The 12,128-nt window shown below is 36.4% G+C and overlaps 1 protein-coding gene and 1 pseudogene across 1 annotated transcript in view; one reads left to right on the forward strand and one right to left on the reverse strand.

The window, feature by feature from the left end:
• CAPZA2 (capping actin protein of muscle Z-line subunit alpha 2) overlaps positions 1-12,128 on the forward strand; it is a 61,263-nt gene that overhangs the window by 1,763 nt on the left and 47,372 nt on the right. The gene's annotated exons all lie outside the window — the stretch shown is intronic.
• Positions 1,510-2,139, reverse strand: LOC114507906 (annotated as a pseudogene).

Consider the following 12,128-nt stretch of genomic DNA (forward strand, 5'->3'; position numbering starts at 1 on the left):
AACTGAAAATGTATACTGGTGTACACACGTTTAAAATTAAGTAGTGCTGAAAAGTTTCTTAAGTAGTGATCACTAAGTAGCACATTCAGCTAGAAATCTAGCTGAAGAGAGTACTCAGTGGGAGAGTTAATATAGACCTGCCAAGTGTTGTAAAGACCTAAAGTAGCAAAGTTTTTTTCAAAATTAGGTAACAAGATTGCTTATAATGGGGCACTCGGCATTTGCATGAAGAAGGTGGGGTATGTCTTTAAGCTTGTTGAACACAATATTTTAAGAATAAAGGAATGAGAACTCTAATTTGAAGGACTTTGGTGTTGTTTTTATGTCAGTTTTTTAAACATGTAAATTACATTAATATATTTAGTAATTTAAGATTACTAACCAAACTGTTGAATTAAATTTAAGTAACTAATGCCATGGAATTCTAACACTCTTGTCACTTGTCTAAATATTCTTTTAATCTTTTGGGAAGAGGATGTTTAGTATGGAATCAGACATAGAATTTAAAGGTGACATTCTAAAACGAATATTTATGTCATGTCACTCTTTCTGCCACCATGTCTTTAATTTTCAAAAATATGCTTTTAATACTTTTAAACTCTTGGAACTTTCATTATTGATTGCAGATCTAAGAAAGGGAAGCTGTTAAGGCATATGTAGTACCATACTCTTTCTTTTAAGCTTTTACAATTTTTGTTAACTCCTGGTATAATTTAATATCTGATTTTATAGACATCATCCTATAGTGAGCATGTCTAATAAGTAAAACATTTGACATGCCAGTCATTATTTTCTGCAGACTAAGCAATAATTATTCCACAGAACTACAGGTAATGAATGACATATACTTACTTCCTCAGAGTTTTCATACAAACCATGCTGTTTATCAAACTATATCTCTTAATATTTAATACAGTAGAGTTAGTGTTGTAGTATAATATATTCAAGAAAAAGAGCAAAGAGTAAAATGAACATGACAGATTACTAAAGGAAAGTAAAGGTAAAAAGGGGAAAGTGAAGTGTCACTGGACATTTGTTTAGAAGAAAACAGATCAGCTGTGGATTTCACAAATCAAAAGGTTGTAAATTCATTACATACAAATATATTACATCCTTTTGAATGTGAAAGCCAAGTTGAAATTAAAAGGTCTATAAACTTTAGGCCGTAAATACTACCAGTTCTGATCAAAGAAGGCCACAACAGTTAAGACTGTATTGCTTGATTTTATTTTACACTGGGTGGTGGGCACAAAGCAGTTGTCCTTAATAACGTTCACAGTGAGCTTTATTTTTTTTTAAAGATTTTATTTATTTGTTTTTTAGAGAGGGAAGGGAGGGAGAAAGAGAGAGAGAGAGAAACACCAATGTGCAGTTGCTGGGGGCCATGGCCTGCAACCCAGGCACGTGCCCTGACTGGGAATCGAACCTGTGATACTTTGGTTCGCAGCCTGCACTCAATCCACTGAGCTACGCCACCCAGGGCCACAGTGAGCTTTATTCAAAACATTTTTAATGCGCATTTTAAAACACATATTGTTACAAATTGTTGTACAATCCAAATCATACACAGTAGCTTGGAAAACAACGTTTAGAAAACAAGCCGATGTAAAAAGACAGACTAAAATGACCAGCACAGTACAAAGTTTACATGGCTCTGATTTTATTTTTTATTTATTTATTTTTTTTTACTGCATCATCAATGTCAGAAATCTGTTTCTTAGCTGGCTCCATTGCTCAAGATTTAAAGAAGTACCTTTTCTTCCTGGTTTTATCTCACCTTCTGGATCCATCCAATATTCTGTAATATCAAATAGGACTTTCCCTTTAATGCCCAAAACACTGAAATACCTCATTTTCCCAGTCTGAAACATTTTAGCATCTCTGCTGCTGCTCTGCTTGGAAGATAAAAGAGGTTTTGAAGTTTCACCAGTGTTTTGCTTCTTTACAGTTTTTTTCTGAAGTAACTTGCTTTTTCCTCTTTTACTTTTTGTCAACCTTACTGTCAGAATCAGTGGCAGAAGAGCCTGAAGAAACAGGTTCCTTTGATGTAGGCATTACTTGGCTCCTGCTTCCTAACAGCCCTTGCTAGCTCACTCACAACTGTAGTACCACACTTTGTATGCACCTGGCTCAGTTAGACCATACATTCATTAATTTATTGTAAGTTGGAGATATGTTTTATTATTACCATTTCACAGATAACTAAAATAAGGTTGCAAAAGCTTTAAGTAATTCTTCCAAGGAAACCTAAGAAGGAAGTGGCGAAGGTGGTATTTAATCCCAAGTTTGTCTGACTCCAAAGTTGATGCTCTTGTGACCTTATGCTCCCTTAAGCATTTGATGATGAGACCCTTTTCTGGGTTTATATCTCTTTGTTTTTGAATTGTTAACAGCTTATTTTGAAAAGTACAACCAGTAGTTCTTTTTGTTTTTAATAAAAATTGTAAATACTAAACATTAAATACTGTTGGGTTCTAAATTTAATTTGTATTTTGATCATTTTAGAACAAAGTATATTTAACACATTTAATAGTTACATTCTACTGGTATAGTTTCATGTGTGCTTTATTGTAGGAAGCATTTTAGAAATTAATGTACAATTAAGTCTTTGCTTTTTTAAGTCATGTGAAATTGTTCTTCAGCCACACAGTGTTAATAAGAAATAAATTATCAGTGATGTTCCTTTTAATTTTTTTCTTTAAAATCCACATCTAAGGACATTTTTTTATTGCTTTTGAGAGAGAGAGAGAGGGAGGGAGGGAGGGAAGGAGGGAGGGAGGGGAAGAGGAAGAGGCAGGCAGGCATGGGAGGATGCTCTAACCGAGCTACACTGGCCAGAGCAGCACAGTGATTTTCTTTAAAGTTATTCATTTGCCTAGTAGTGTGTCCCACAGACTCTTTTACATAAAGAACCTCTAAGCCAAAAACAGTTTTGCTTTACTGTACAGTAAAGCATTTTTGTGAGTTTGAAATTATATGAAATTGTGGCTCAAATGAAAAGAACCATTCTCAAACCCCTCTCCAGGTGAGAAAATCTAAGAAGTCACTCCAAGCTCCAGAAGGAAGACAGTATTGCTTGAAAGGGATCTTTTTTTCTTTCTGTAAACCCTCCCACCTTCCCCCAGTGATTGGAGTGATCCACTCCCATAGCTTCAACTTTTATATCTTTGTTGATGTGTGTCAGGTGCATAACTCAGCCCCAATTTCTCTCCTGAGCAATGGACATATTTTTTTTATCTATTGGTCCTATTCTCAGGAGATGGTTAATGAAATGTGTTTAAATGGAAACTACGTAAAAGTAAATTCGTAAACTCCTCTCTCCCTCTACACAGAGAGGAGCAAAAATCTGTCTTCTCATTTTTTTTTAATTAGTGTTGGTAGGCTGAGGAATGGTTCAGAAGAGAGGAAGAAATAGAAAAATGTAAGATAAATAATAGCTTATATATGTTTTTCAGTTAATGATAGTACCTTTGGATTTGTGGGTTTCTTACAGTATTTAAAAAAACAATAAAAACATATTTTAAAAAATTAATGTTGACTTCAGAAGATTACCTAGTGTAAAATGGGCTCTGTTTTTAATTATCATTTGAAATAAGTATAAAGAAAAAAATTCTTAAGGAAAACTTACTAGAACAGATTACCACTCTTAAGTATACTCAAAATAAATTAGTCTATAACACAGACATGCAGTAGTGATCATTTGATCATAAACTAAATGTGATACAGTTTTTAAAAGTGTTTTTCTGTTGTAACTCTCAAAACATAGGCAATTTTTACAGACTTACAGGGAAACGATATCAAATAATTCTTATTATTGAAGTGGGAAAGTGCTTACTCTAGTGGGTGAACGCTAGCTCTTTACCATCCTTACTACCTCTTTTCAGTATCATTTCCTTAAATCCTATGGTTCTTTTCTTCATAAAAACCAAATACCTCAAATTATACATCTGCATACAGCCCCTTGTAGGGCAGTGCGTATAATACCTGGCCACCCATCAGAATCACCGGGACAGTTTGTAAAATACAGATTTCTAGGTCTTAATCTTCTGAAGATTGATTCAGTACATCAGGAATGGGACGTAGGAATCTGCTTGGGGTGTTTTGTTTTTAAAGCTTTCCTATGCATGTAGCAGACATCCAGATTTGGGAAATCGCGACCTTAATGTCTCTGCCTTGATCAAGGAGGAGATAACTATGTGGGATAATGTCCAACATATGGAAATTAGAGGTGTGGTTGGCTGGGTTCACAGCTAAAATTCCTGGTTAAATTTGATTTAAGATGAATTACATATATTTTTAGTTTACTTTGCATGCAATATGCTTTTGGACGACTGTAGAGTGCAGGACTGCTTAGTTCTAGGTAGCTACTTTTTGGGGGGATGTATATGTCTGCTTTTTATAACTCTCTCTTTTTTAAGATTTTTAAAAAATTTTATTTATTTTTAGAGAGAGGGGAAAGGAGGGAGAAAGTGAGGTAGATAAACATCAGTGTGTGGTTGCCTCTCGCACTGCCTACCAGGGACTTGGCCTGCAACCAGGCATGTGCACTGACTGGGAATCGAACTGGCAACCCTTTGGTTCACAGGCTGACACTCAATTCACTGAGCCATGCTAGCCAGGACAGCTTTTTATAACTTTCATCTCCTCTCTTTTATTCAGTTGCTCAAGGCTTTAAAAATTTTTTTAAATTTTTTGTCAGCTTACTGTATTTATAGCTCTGTTGGTGAAGACTCCCATTTCCTGCTAAAAAAAATCAGTTTTTTTTCAGATAGTTTTAATATCTAGAACTAAAGTTTTACCTTAATGTTTGTAAAAATCTTGAGAATTTTCAGTGCCCAGCAAAAGCATCAGAAAAATCTGGAGACTACATAGACACAGGTAGTTGAAGTAACATTAGTTTTACTAATAATTTACATAAATTGGTGGCAACAATTAACTGACAACCTACAATGAACTCTCCCACCCTCTTGTTCCTTCATGTTCTAGCTAGCAGTCATGAAGTTGAAGTAGCACTGCCAGATGCTCACCTTTTCCAGTAATAGACACATTTTAAAGAGGCAACATAGGCTTCTAATTACTTCTACCTGTGGCATTTCACCATGAAGCTTGGCTTTACTGAGAAAGGTGCCTTCTGCAGCACCAATGCAGGTAGTGACAGAATCAAGGACTGCAAGGCAGAGCTACATATTGGAGTTCCTGAGCATCTGACCCTCCTTCCTTTGTTTTCCTTCCCTGAGAAGTTTTTCAATCTTAGCAGTGTAGGTTTAAGATAAGGTTACACATTTTCAAATTCTGTCATCTAGGTAACAGGATAGTAAAAACTTGATGTGTTGTACTAAATGATTTTTCTGGGGGATCACCCAAGACCAAGAGCAACAATTCTAATACTCTGTTGATATTTGGATCATTAGTTCATGCCATAATGACACCAAGAATTTTGATCATAGCTTCTTATACCAAATGTGCCTTATCTTCCATTTATATCTGTTGCAACAGTGAAAGAACCAAGGAGCTGGAACTTTTAAGAAAAATAAAGCCCACTGCTCCACAGGATTTAGCCCCAAGTAGTTGTCTTTCTGAGTCTTGTGGCTAATGTCTTCCCATCAGTGAGATAAAAGTTTGGCTTCTTCAGATGTTTGTTCAACATATGTGCAGATGCCACACAACCTGTCATTAAAATTTGCTTATCATCTGGAGACACTGATTTTGGTCTGTAGGCTCAGGGTGCAGGCATGGTTTATGTAGTATGAGGGGCATCCTGTCTCTTGTCTGTATGTAGCACATGAGGAACAACTGCGTGGCAGGCAACATCCTAGCATTAGCATAATAGTTTTTCCACTTCCTGCAGTCTTGAGACCTCTCTGTGCCTAAATGATTATCTCCTGACATTTACAGAAGAAAGTAGTGTTTGGTAGAAAGCAGGAGACAGTTTCCTTTGAGCTTTATCAAAATGAACTGGATGGACAAGATGGTAAATCTTTCCTACAGAAAAGATTTGGAGAATTCTCTTTAAGAATAGTGGCATCAGCCTTTGTCAGGTGGTTCAGTTGGTTGGAACATACATAGTCTTGTACACCAAAAGGTTGCAGGCTTGATCCCTGGTCAGGGCACATACCTAGGTTGCGGGTTAGATCCCCAGGTTGGCGTGTATGGGAGTCAGTTGATCAGTGTTTCTCACACCCCATCCTCTCTTTAAAATCAGCATATTCTTGAGTGAGGATTTAAAAAAAAAAGAATAGTGGAATCAATTTCATCTGATATTGAAAGATGAATATCCTTATTTTTTCCTTGTCTGAAAATTTAATAATTTACAACTGAATTCTGTCCACATTCTTCAGATATTTGTGGGAATTTTGATCCAGGGAAGGTTGAACAGTCTCAAACTACTAGGATGGCACAGAGTCATTTTTGACAAAGTCTATCACTTCCAGGTCTTCTGATTTACTTCATTAAACACTATATCTCACTACTTAGAAAACTAATTTCTGAATTCGCAAGGAGTTCTCTGTAGGCTAAGCAATAGAGAAGAGTGAATAAAGGTTGCCTGAAACTGTGGAATTGATCTTCACTCCACTGGCCACATCACAAGATTTTCCTGTTATTTGATCACACAGTAGAGTTGCCAGTAGGTCTGAAGGTTTTGAAATGTTTAATCTACATCATCTTATAATTCAAAATTGTAATTATTTTCATCTGAAAAGGTTATTAATGTAAGCTTGTACTTATTCTTAAATAACAGTTCATATACAATGAATTTTAGAGCTCTGTTTTCAAGAAGATTGTTTAGTTTTTGAATCTCAGGACTTGATTTGTAATTTTTTTTTGTTTGCTTGTTTGTTCTTATAAAGGAACATTGTTTCCTGCAGCCTTGTCAGGTAGGCTGAGATTCTTCCCTTTTTACAGTGTAATTATTAACCTACTCCATCTTCCCTTCAAATCCACTGGAGGGTAGAAAACTAGATAATCACACCTGCAAATTTATACCAGAAATAAAAATAACAAAGATCTGTGAAGAATCTTTCTCACATACATACACATTTATTTATTTGTTTGTTTGCTTATCTGAGTTCACTGCTTCTAATTCCCAATTACATATCTTAAATTCAAGCTTTCCCTATAAGTTCGATTTTGTTTTGTTTGCCTCCTCTTCATTCTGTTGGTAAGGGAGGTGTTCCTGCCATAGGGCTATAGGGATGGCTGAATACACACACCTGACACTGGGTAGAGTAAATGAACAGCAGTTTATTAATCACATATGCTCAACAGTCCAGGACACGCAATGCAGCATGCAATGCAGGGCCATGTGGGGTTTGCACTCAGGAACAGAATGAATAAGCAGAGGCCACTGGGAAGCAAGGCAAGCGTCATAGTATCAAAAGGCTATAGTGATCCCTGGTTCCTGCCAGAGAATGTGATTGTCTTGTTTTAATAATCCTGAAGGCTGCTACTCAAGGATAAGCAGGAATTGTGCCTGTTCCCTGTGATAAAGAGGGCTGTCTAGCTAGGGGAACCTTATCTGCAGGAGCAGAGTGAGAAGGGGAACTTACTGTTAGGCCATTCAGGTCTTTCCCAGTTTTCCCCAGATGTCAACACACACATAATATTGGCCCTTAATTTTAGGTTTTTATGCCACAGGTCTCAAAAGTATTAATCTTTTATAAATAAAGTGTTTACTAGTGACTGCTATACTAAAGAATACATTAAGAAGTTTTTACTAGCATAATTTGATCTTAGAGTGTTCCTTTCTGTATGAACTTCTGACAGTTTGCTAAGTTTAAGATATTTTGCTGCTGTGTACAGTTTCACCACAAATAAAAATGGCCAGATCATACATGTGCACATAAAAATGGCCAGATCATAGAAATGGCCAGATCATACATCTATTAACCTGAAAGACGAGAGTTCTTGTTGGAGAAACTAAAGGAAGTGGTGAGGCTTCAGGACTGTGTATATGTGGAATAAGAAGATTGGATAGGTTGTAGGAGCTAGAAAGTTGCAAAAAGATTGAAAAGGTTAATAGCTATTATCTGAGTACTTTGTGTCTAGCATTTATCTAAATGTCTTATTTCATTTACTGCAAGTGAGGAAACTGAATTTGTTTGCTTGTGGTAATACAGGTAGTGGGCAATGGAGCTGTAGTCTGAATCCATAGTCTTGTTTAAGAGTTTATGTTGTTAACAATTACATTTTATAGCTTTCAGATATGGAAAATCCTTACATGTCATACTAATGACTTGGGACTTCATCTTGTTGGCAATAGGAGACCATTAGGTGATTTTACACAGGGAAAAAATTAGAATTTAAATAGAAAAACATCAGTCCAGTGACAGGGTGGAAAATGAATTTTAATCCTTGCCCGAGGATATGTTTTATTGATTTTAGAGAGAGAGAAGAAGGGAGGGAGGAAGTTGGGAGAGAGAAACATCGACGTCAGAAACGTGAATTGGTTGCCTCCTGTATGCTCCCAACTGGGGATCATACCTACGTGTGTGCCCTGACTGGGGATTGAACCTGAAACCTTATGCTGTATGGGACAGATGTTCCAAACAATGAGCCACCCTGCGAGGGCTGGAAAATGAACTTTAGAGAAAGGTGTGACTACCGGCAGGACAGCTGTTGTCACAACCTAGGAACAAAATCACCGATTCTGAATGGAGTGGAATCAAAGAAAAGGGAATTGGATTTGTGCAAGAGAGACAGACAGACATTATTCATGTGACTGACTGGGAAGGGGGAAAGGTGTGGAATGATTTCTAGGTGGTGCCAATATTATCAATAACAGAAGGGAATGTTGGTTTAGGTGAGAAGTGTCTCTTAGGTATCTTTGAAGCATTGTAATAGAGATTTCTAATAGGTAAGTTATAGTCAGAAAAATGGATCTTGATTGATCTTGAGAGAGGATGCAATCCATAGGAGGTATTATAGATTGAGAACTATTGTGTGGGGGTAATAAGAGCAGTGTGGGTAGATGACTTTACTCAGGGATTTCTTTGGGTCCCATGCTATCTTCTGGAAAGCAGCTCTGAAAAACCTTGGACTTCTTAATTCAAATCCCCCTTCTGGATCTCTGTTTTCTCTCTCAGAGTAATTGTAGATAAGATTTTATCTAACAAAAGGCAAAGGTTTTAGAAAGTTAAGAAATAATGATATATTTCATCTCCTTTAGTTTACCTATTAAAAACAGGCATATAGAAGTTAAAAAATTAAAACTTGCACACTGGGTATTTGTGTTGGCTTAAATAAAAACCCAGATTTTTAACTGCACATTGCCACTGTGCAGCTAGGAATCTAGTTTTTCTCCTGTGTTGCTATTACTAGGTTTTGAGGTGAGCTTTCCAAGTGTGGAGAAAGAAGTTTGGTGTGTGGGAAGTGAATGCACTGCAGCAACACAAATGGGTGGGCATAAGCCACCTTGTACCACTCACTATAGGGCACCAAAATACTAACATGTAATGTGAAAATGTCTACTTTAGAGCTGTTTGGAAGAATACTAGAATGATACTAATGCAAGTATACCTATTGTCTACTATTTTATTGCTAATATTATTATTGATAATAATACTATTATTATTAACCCAAGTTCACATAGCTAATGAATAGTGGAGATGAAAATCCAACCCAATCTGACTGGCTCCAAGAGATCATGCTTTATATTAGCATAAGTGTTTTGTGATTTTGAATATATCAACAGCCTACATATAAAATTGCAGCCTGCATATAAAATTGCATTAGCAATAACTCTTAGAATATTCATTTCATTGAAATACTACATCCCTGATTGTTCTAAATAAATGAGAGTTTATTCTTATAAATTTATTAAAGGCATGGTAGCTATGTACTAAGTGAGGAGTTTAGGGCAGAGACAACAGGGATCCCAGGGAGATTGAATGTTTATTTATTCAACAAATATTTGAGAACCTTCTATTTGCCAGGCATGATTGATTCTAAGCACTTAAATATAGCAGTATATAGGAAAAGTCTCTTTCCCCTTCTGATTTCTTTTTCTTTTCCCTCTTCATTTTTTTTTCCTTCCCAGTCCTAGACATTGAGGATTTTAGAAGCTGAGGGGATGGAAATTTAGCCAATTTTTTTAAAAAGTTAATTTGATAGGAAATTTTAATACAATGTTCTGAAAACAAATTTTAACATATTTGCCTATAAAATGATAAATACAATTATAATATATTTACAGGAATTTTGTGTTGTGTTACTCTTTCAGCTGTATTTTAATAAAACATAAAATAGCGTTTTTACCTCAAATTTTGTAGTTTAGTTCAGTGATTTAGAGCTGAAGTGTAAGGATTTTTTTACTCATGCATTATATTGCTTACTTGGTCTGCAGTCTTCCATAGAACATCATACTTCAATGATCAGCTAAATCTTCCCAGCAAACAGAAGCTAGTTGATAAAAACTCTGTAAGAGTTCAAAATGTACAAATGTCATTACTGTGAGATTTCTTAGGAAGATGACTTATGGAATGGTCAGCTTCAGTTTATTCAGTGTAAGCCTGAAATTTCCTTCTTATAAATTGTACACTGATAAAGGAAATGGTAAGTAGAGTAAAAACATTATCTGACCAGAGTCCTCAATTTAAGCAAAAAATGTCCCAATATTTTTTAAGGAGACCAAGGCAAATGTTCTACAAAGGAAGATTTATGCCAACATACTACTTACTGTAATTCAGAACGAAAGTCTAAGGTCCATAATTTTTTAAGTGTATTTTATTGATTATGCTATTACAGTTGTCCCATTTTTTTCTCCCCTTTATCCCCCTCTACCCTGCACCCAGTGTTCCACCCCCCTCCTTAGTTTACATCCATGGGTCATACGTATAAGTTCTTTGGCTTCTCCTTTTCCAATACTATTCTTAACCTCCCCCTGTCTATTTTGTGCCTACCATTTACGCTTCTTATTCTCTGTACCTTTTCCCCATTCTCCAACCCCCCCATAACCCTCCATGTGATGTCCATTTCTGTGATTCCATTCCTGTTCTGTTTGCTTAGTTTGTTTTTGTTTTTTAGGTTTAGTTGTTGATAGTTGTAAGTTTGTTGTCATTTTACTGTTAATAGTTTTGATCTTCTTTTCCTATAAGTCCCTTTAACATTTCATATAATAAGGGCTTGGTGATGATGAATCCCTAACTTTACCTTATTTGGAAAGCTCTTTATCTGCCCTTCCATTCTAAATGATAGTCTTGCTAAATAGAATAATCTTGAATGTAGATCTTCTCTTTCGTGACTTTGAATACTTCTTTCTAGGCCCTTCCTGCCTTAAAGTTACTTTTGAGAAATCAGCTGATAGTCTTATGGGACCTCCTTTGTAAGTTAACTCCTTTTCTCTTGCTGCTTTGAAGGTTCTCTCTTTATTTTAATCCTGGGTAATTTAATTATGATGTGTCTTAGCATGTTTCTCCTTGGGTCCAATTTCTTTGGGACTCTGAGCTTCCTGGACTTCCTGGAAGTCTTAGTTCCTTTGCCAGGTTGGGGAAATTTTCCTTCATTATTTTTTCAAATTCATTTTCTCAATTTCTTGCTCTTGCCTTTCTCCTTCTGCCACCTCTATAATTCAGATGTTGGAACATTTAAAGTTGTTCCATAGGTTCCTAAGCCTCTCCTCATTTTTTTGAATTCTTGTTTCTTCTGTTCCAGTTGAGTATTTTTTTCTCCCTTCTGGTTCAAACCATTGATTTGAATCCCAGTTTCCTCCCCTTCACTGTTGGTTCCCTGTACATTTTCCTTTGTTTCACTACACATAGCCTTCACTTCTTCCTCTGTTTTGCATCCATACTCAGCCATTTCTGTGAGCATCCTAATTACCAGTGTTTTGAACTGTTCATCTGATAGATTGGCTATCCCCTCATCACTTCTTTTTTTTTTTGGAGTTTTGATCAATTCTTTCATTTGGGGCGTATTTCTTTATCTTGGTGCAAATGTTGTGTTGTAAGGGGCAGAGCTTTAGGTATTCTAAATCTCTGGGGAGAGACCTGGGGAGAGAGCAGTGAAATGGGACCAGGGCAGGGGGGCCCATTTCACTGCTTTGTGGTGCTATATGTGGAGGAGGGGTCAGAGAGGGAACTGTGGGACTTGCTCAGCTCTCACCCCACTTTCAGTCACTTCCCCCGCCACCC

Source organism: Phyllostomus discolor, chromosome 10, assembly GCF_004126475.2.
Source record: "Phyllostomus discolor isolate MPI-MPIP mPhyDis1 chromosome 10, mPhyDis1.pri.v3, whole genome shotgun sequence".
Classification (NCBI taxonomy): Eukaryota; Metazoa; Chordata; class Mammalia; order Chiroptera; family Phyllostomidae; genus Phyllostomus; species Phyllostomus discolor.